The sequence below is a fragment of the Lycium barbarum genome, chromosome 2 (genome assembly GCF_019175385.1).
Source record: "Lycium barbarum isolate Lr01 chromosome 2, ASM1917538v2, whole genome shotgun sequence".
In the NCBI taxonomy this organism is placed as follows: domain Eukaryota; kingdom Viridiplantae; phylum Streptophyta; class Magnoliopsida; order Solanales; family Solanaceae; genus Lycium; species Lycium barbarum.
Genome location: NC_083338.1, coordinates 19,041,146 through 19,048,978, shown reverse-complemented (window position 1 = coordinate 19,048,978; position 7,833 = coordinate 19,041,146).

Here is a 7,833-nt window from a genome sequence, read left to right as displayed (position 1 = left end):
GGCAATGCTTGAACGAATTTCCCTTTTGGCAATGTTTGTATGAATGGCGCTCTGGGCATGTTTGTATGAATGGTCCCTTGGCAATATTTGTATGAATGCCCCTCTTGGCAATGTTTGTATGAATGACTCTCTCAGCAATATTTGTACGAATGGCCCTCTCGGCATTATTTGTATGTATGGCCCTCTTGGGAATGATTTTATGAATGGCCCTCTTGGCAATGTTTGAATGAATGCCCCTCACGGTAATGTCTGAATGAATTACCCTTTTTGCATGGATGAATGGTCCTCTTGGTAATGAATGAATGAAAGGCCCTCACGGCATACAAATTGCAATTATGGCCCCTTTAAATCATATTTCTTTCGTCCTTAAGGTTAGTTGTGACCCTCGTGGTCAGATGTTTTATTTTTTGCTGTGTTGTGACCCTCTTAGCCCAATATTTTCCCTTGTTGCATTTTGGTTAATTTTTAGTCCTTGTGGCTAGATATTCATCGTTGTGACACTCTGTCCTTTGTGGCTCGGGTGGCAAGATATTTGCCCTTGTGGCATTCCGATCTTTTTATAGCCCTCGTGGCTAGATATTTGCCCTTATGGCGTTCAGTTCCTTTTATAGCCCTCGTGGTTAGATATTTTCTCTTATGACGTTCCGATCCCTATATATCCCTCGTGGCTAGATATTTTCCCTTATGGCGTTCAGATCCTTTTATAGCCCTCTTGGCTAGATAATTTCCCTTAAGGCATTCCAATCCCTTTATGGCCTTTGTGGCTTTGATTTCTACGAACCCTATCTCTAGCGACAACTCCAACCTTGTCTGGTGAACTGTTTTTAACTGCACATGAAACAAAATTAGAAAAACGGGTTGTCCTCCTGACGACATGGAGACATGCATCAGCAAGAGGTTAGTTTCCTAACAAAGTTGATCCACGTTGCTGTCTCGGGCTGCATTTTTGGATTTACCAGCTTTCTCGGATTCAAATCCCTTTGGATTCGGTATTCAAATGTTGAATTTCATTAAATTAGGAAAGAAAATCATTTTTGTAAATAGTTAATCATCAGTTAATTACTTATGAAAACAAATGCATATTTTCTAAATTTGTTTAATATAATTGTCATGCCATGCGCTTTTGAATGACATATATTTCCTCCGCTTTTGCTTTGATAGCTGGGGTTCCCATTTTTTTTCCACCCTAGTGTATCCTACTAGCTTGGCGAACTCTCGTGCCGAGTCTTAAATGTAAGAAATTATGAGGTCTCCTCAAAATTTCTGCCCCAGTTTAGGATGTTGAATTGATTGACCCTTATTGACTGGTTAAGAGTGAGAAATTTTGAGATGTTCTCAAAATATTTGCTCTATTTTGAGACTCTGGATTGGCTGATTCTTGTGACGGACTGGTGGCATGAATTTTTGAGACCGTCGCAAAAAATTTGCCCCAGTTGGGTATGTATGGCAATCTCTTCATCCTGAATCTAAACTCTCCTTCAAGTTCCATCTCTGAGGCTTCCTAGGGGTTTCTTGGGTTATTCATTTGGTATAACCGAGCTGAAAGAGCGCTTACGTATCATGTCGCAGTAGTAATCAGGTCGAACGTAGTTCTGATAAAAGTAAGTGAGTTTTGGTTTTTACAAATAATGCAACCGGGTGCCAAATGGACTACTTATGCATCCCACTGTGGGTAAGTCAGGACATTGCGTAGTTCAGATTAAAAAGAAATCATTTGGTTTTTTCCAAATCTATTACAGACGATTACAAGCAAAGAAATAACTATTGCAAGCAAATAAGTAACTAACACAATTGAAAAGTGTGTCTTCATGTGTAGTAACGCTTAATTGCGTCTGAGTTGATTGTCTTGGGCCACTCTTGCCCATCCATTTGTGCTAGCAACACTTCTCCTTTTGAGAGTACTTTGTGGACCACATAGGGGCCTTGCTAATTGGGAGGAAACTTTCTTTTGTCCTCATCTTTGTGCGGGAATGTTCTCTTGAGCACCATTTGTACTATTTGGAAGAGTCGAGCTCTGACTGTTTTGTTGAAGGCTCGCGCCAGTAAGGTCGCAATCACATCTTCTTGAGACTATATTTCCTATGGGTCTTGGTTATCTCCGTCATGGACAACGAGCTCATTTGCACCATTATCGGGTGTACTAGTCATTTTCTATTTTCCTTTATCTAAGAGGGAGGCTAACACTTCTTTAGATCTTGTGAAGTATGCCAACTTTTAGTATTACACTAATCGGCTTCATTCTATAAGATAAGAATAATTCAACGGTAGACAAAGTTAGTTACTTGGATATAAATGTAAAAACAAGATATCACACATTGGTATTTAAAGCGTATGTAGCACATAAAGTCATATATTTAAGCTTGAATATTTTTTGATCCTTTGTTCTATAGGTTTGGACATTATGGGCCTTTCATGTTTGGGTGGATCTTAGTTCAATCGGCTTTATGGCTGACTTACTTTGGCAAACCCTTTTCATGTTACAAAAATTAAACAAATTGGGGGGGGGGGGGGATTATAATTTATACTATATAGGGGCTGAGTCTTACGTAGACTGCCTACATATCCCACCAGGGGAAATCAAGCCCTATCGTAGTTCATTTTACAAAAAGAGGATATGCACTTTCCCTAAATATCCTTTGGGCTAACCTTAACTAAAGACATCCCAGACCAGGCCCGACTAAGGTATTCCGCGTATCCCTCCATAAGGACATCAGTTCAGTGCAGTTCCTTACAATATTTATGGGGGAAGGGATAACGTTTTTATGAAAAAGTGGAGGACACCCAATATCTACCAAAAAAATATAACTCTGCGAGTTACTGTCCTTTCGGGCTCGCTCTCTTATCTTTCCTTTCTTCTTAGTGTTGTGGCGGAAGGATGACTAAAATTTCCTCCGTACTGATCATGTGCTCGAGCTCTATTCTTTTATGTCATGTCCCATAGTTCCAGTATGGTACAACCAAAATTTGTTCTTGTTGGGCCCAAATGGCTTTTGCTCGTGGACAGGCTCCGCGGGTCTGATCCTTCTTAAAGTAGCCAGAGTTGAGAAGACGAGCGTATGATTTCTCGAAGATCGTGAAATCATATCCCTAAATTTGTGTACACGCGGTGACCCCTTTTCCAGGGATAATAGGGTCATGGACTAGTAGGGTGTATGATCCCCACAAAGTCCCGATGACCCTATCATCGATCAAGCTGCAAATTCTCTTCCTTAATCCCAGACACTCGTTCAAAGGACCAGCCTGATTGCAATGAAATATGCACCTTTTGTAGGCATACAACAACTCGGGTGGTGGCAACCTGGCCCTAGTGGTGAAATACACTTCTATGGCAATCATCCTTAAGAATACCTCCTTACAGGTGACGGGTCACGGGGCCACTATGAACGGGGAGGAATAGGCTTTGAAGGCTATACCCCACTAAGCAGGTTCAGGGGGGTTTACTCTCTCAAAATTTTCTGATGCCATAGTAGAGGCCTGCAGGTACCAGCATGGGTGAGGATGCGTAGAAGTCAGATCCCTCGTTGGTTGGGGCATAGTAGTCAGATTCATCATTCAGATCGTTCTCTTCTTCATGAAATTCGAAAAATATCTCAAATGGTTCCTCTTCTTCCTCGACCTCTATGTGAATAGGCTCTAATTCTTCTTTCTCCATGTCTTGAGGCTCTTCTTCTTTCTCTTCTAGCTCTTCTTTCTCTATGTGTTCTTCCTCCTTAATAGGTTCGGTGACTACCTGTTGAGGCTTCGACTCTTTTTGCAGGTTTGATTCCATCGTCCGCGGGTCTAATTCCATCACCCACGGGTCTAACCTAGCTCTTTGGTCTTCATTCACTCCTTCTGGAGTCCCTTCTCTCTAAGGGTATATAATTCAGCACTAATTCTCTCACTTCTTCCAGGACATTCCCATTATATTCCTCATGGGTGTATGCCTTTTGGCGGATTTCTAACCATACCTAGTAATCTGTCTACCTCCTTAATTGGCTTTCCTATTTCTGGGAGGTGCTTTTCTATTTGTAGCACCTTATCTCGTAGCATCTCCGCTATCTCTCCTAAAGTCTGCGGTTCCTGCTCTCCTTGATTCGCCATTGTAAGTCAACCTTTAGTAGAGATAAATTGGGGTAAGTTTTAAGTCCCGTTGTTTTTCTTTTTGGTATGTAGTTTAGATCATCAGACCAATTATGCTTAAGCTTTAATATATGATAACACACATAGCCAGTAAGCATGTGAAACACATAGCAAGTATTCATGTAATTTGCAGATATTTATTCTACTCATGTTCCTAAGGCCTTTTTGAGCTAAGGCTTTATTAATCGCTTGAAACATCTGAAAGCCATTTGTGAAGATTAACCATTGCCCCGAAAAATCATAATTAGTTAATAAATAATAATAAAAATATCTTCCCTGAAGGGATTACAAAGATGAAGAAGAGCAATAAATCAGCAGGGTTATCACACCCCTATCAGAAGTATGACGGGCTCCGACCCGTAGGCCGGGAACCACCAGACTTATCCGTTACTTTGAACATTATAAACCATAACATGCCCACTGCAGTGGTGTGCACATCTACGTGCCATGCCCAGCCGACTATAGCGCGACGCGGTGTGAGAAAATACATACATATATATAAAAACATGCATGAGAGCCAAATAAAAGCTACGACCCTATCGGAGTGACGTAAGGTCGGTAACCTCCGATTTATATTATGGAGCAATCATCATCGCTATATCTCACCTTGAAGGAACAATTATTATACGGTGAGATCAACAGCAATAAATAAAATTGAGATAATCATGAAATAAGCTCAATAATCTCATAATAGCATTAAAATCATAAGCTTTGGAATCTCTAGAATTAAGTTCATCATCATCATGTTCATCATAGAAAACATCTCATCTTTAGTATCATAAGAAGCTTTTAAGAATCATGAGCTTCTAACTTTTGGAAGTAAGAAGGTTATGAATACATATATGGAATCATAAAATGGGAATCATACCTTTTGAACAAAATCATAAGATGATATCAACATCAACAAATATAATCAAAAATCTTAAAACCAGCTCAGTAATCTCATAAGGACATTAAAACAATAACTTTGAAATCTCCAGAAATGGGATCGTCATAATCCTCATCATGGTCCTTATAGAAAACATTTGTCTTTAGCATCATAAGGATTTTGAGAATCATGAACTGCTAGTATTTTCGGAAATGAGGTATTACGGAAGGCGTGTATGCTTTCATAAGAAACGAATCATGCCTTTAAAAGAAAGAGGAATAGCCTTAACATACGTTTTGGTCTCCTTAACTATTTAACATTTATCCTTCCAAGCTTGTAGATCTACATGTAAACCATTCATACTATTGTAAGGCTCATTGTCACATGCTCATCTTAAACCCTTAATTTAAATCCATTTAGAATCTGCCAAAATTCAAACAACATCTCCCTGCTTATATGCCTAGCCCGAAATCATAATATCAACAACCAATCAACAACAACAATACCAACATCATCAAGACCATTACCCATACCAATATATTTCATAAAACATCCCACACGATGTTTTCCAAATTCCATAACTAAGCCTTAAATAATACCAAAAGAGAAAGCTTCATACCTTTTTTTCTTGTTAAGATAGCAATATACTCAATATCCACCGCAAAACAATACAAGAATCACAACCATGCGTTATCCGGACCTAAACCACTACTCCGCTACTTGAAAATTGCTCACTTTTTAATACCCTCACTCTCCCTTCTAATTTCTACAAATTTCTGGGCTAAAACCTGCTGAAACAAAGGGGTTATTACCCTTTATATAGGGGTCAAATTCGGGTCGGGTTCACTGTAGCAGTACTGTAGCCAGTCGATACTGTAGCAGTACTGTAGCACGCGTTTCTGCTTTATCAGCCGAAATTGTAACGTCCATAATTCTCTACTCGAAAGTCCTATCAATTAGTGGTTTATTGGGTTGGAAACTAGACTCGAGGAACTTATTTTTAGGATTTTAAAATACCTTAAAACTCCTCATATTCCTTTAGATATACCCCTCCAAAATTAACCTAAAATTTTGTCCTTAATTCTGCCAATTTTTTCCAAATTTTCGACAAACTTATTTTCTTTGATTTGCTTGGTCCTGGAATCTTCCAAAACTCCCCCTACATGATATTTATCATTTAGTATACTCGATAATGGTCATGTTCTTGTGTTTCAAGATTGTCCTTCCCGGTTACAACTTACGAGATCGCATTTCATCCTTTACTCCATTGTTACGTATTTCCCATGGCTTGTACCTTTCAAAACTTCATGGGATGTCTCCGATACTCCATTATAACAGTGAAGTACGTGGCATGCTCATGCTTTGAAAGTGCGGGGTGTAACAAGGGTCCTCCTCCAGCGACTGATGTCAAGGCTTGGCTTGTCTTGGCCTTCTTGACCCTCCGAAGGGTGGTCTGGATCATAAGTCGTGCTTGATACATCTCCATTCTGACTATCACCGGGTCTGTTTCTTCGAAGATTTTGACCAAGTGCTCATCTGTGCTTTCCAAACATTCTCTCAAATGCTCTTCTTCTCTGGAATCGTGGGGAAGCGTGGGTCCTGGGACGAATGTACAGGCCAAGTATCCCTGTAACCACTCATAATACCCTGGGTCACACCCTGCTTCGAACTTGTCCGGACCAAAAGTATCTGCACCCCAACTCACACGACCATTTCGCTCTCTGAGGATTGTACCAGCATTCTAATTTTTTTTCGGTATGCTTGATAATAAGTTGCTCGGGGTTCCCCATATGGGGTATCACTTGCCTTCTACCAAATTTCCTTAAAACCCGAGATGGCTAATAAGGACGGATTTCTCGAATCCCGACAAATGGCACAAATGGGCAATTTTTGCCCCGAACTACTATACTCTCAGAAATGAAGTCAGGGCACATCTATTGGATCCTATCTTCAATCAACTCTGCAAAGAAACGGGGCCATACCACTTTGGACATGTAACCAAGGTTCGGACAGTAATTTATGAGGCGGTCTATCCTGTTGTTGTTGCTTAGAAACTAGACTCCTTCAGCCATGTTGATGTCTTTGATAATCAAACATTGTAGCAACATGTTACGCCCATGGAAGTATCGAAAATGATTCTGGCATTTTTCTAAAGCCCCGAAATTGTCCACCAGGATGATGGTTGTGTCGTGACCCAGCTAGGGGCCGTGACGGGTACCCGGGGCTAAGCACCGAGCACCACTCGTTCTACCACTTATCATGCTCGCTAATGCTCTTCGATCGATTTCATACTTAAATTATAAGAAAATCATCTTTCATTTGAGAATATAAATACTTTTATATACATGCGCCTCTCGGCTATCAAAATAACACATTTACATATTAGCAATCTCGTGAGACCATACAACCCACACTGCATATCTACGAGCCTCTACTGGAGTGCTAGACATAGAGATGAGATAAGACCCCGTCATGCCCAAAATACATATACATGAATATACATAAAAGAATAATCAAGCACCTCCGGAACAAAGGAGTGCTTTCAATCATCTAGTAGCTACTACGGATCTGGGTCAAGCTCACCTCCCTGTCTACCTGTGGGCATGAACACAACGTCCAAAGAAAACGGACGTCAGTACAAACATTGTACCGAGTATGAGGGGAATAAACAATTAAATAAGATAATGATATAAAGGAAATATCAATATGGAATATCTATATTCGACTGTCAAGTATAGAAGAAATAAGTCATACTGTCTTACTCATACTCATCATCATATCATATGGGCATGAATGTATAGGCTGCCCGTCCATATAGATACGGTGTGATAATGTATAAACTG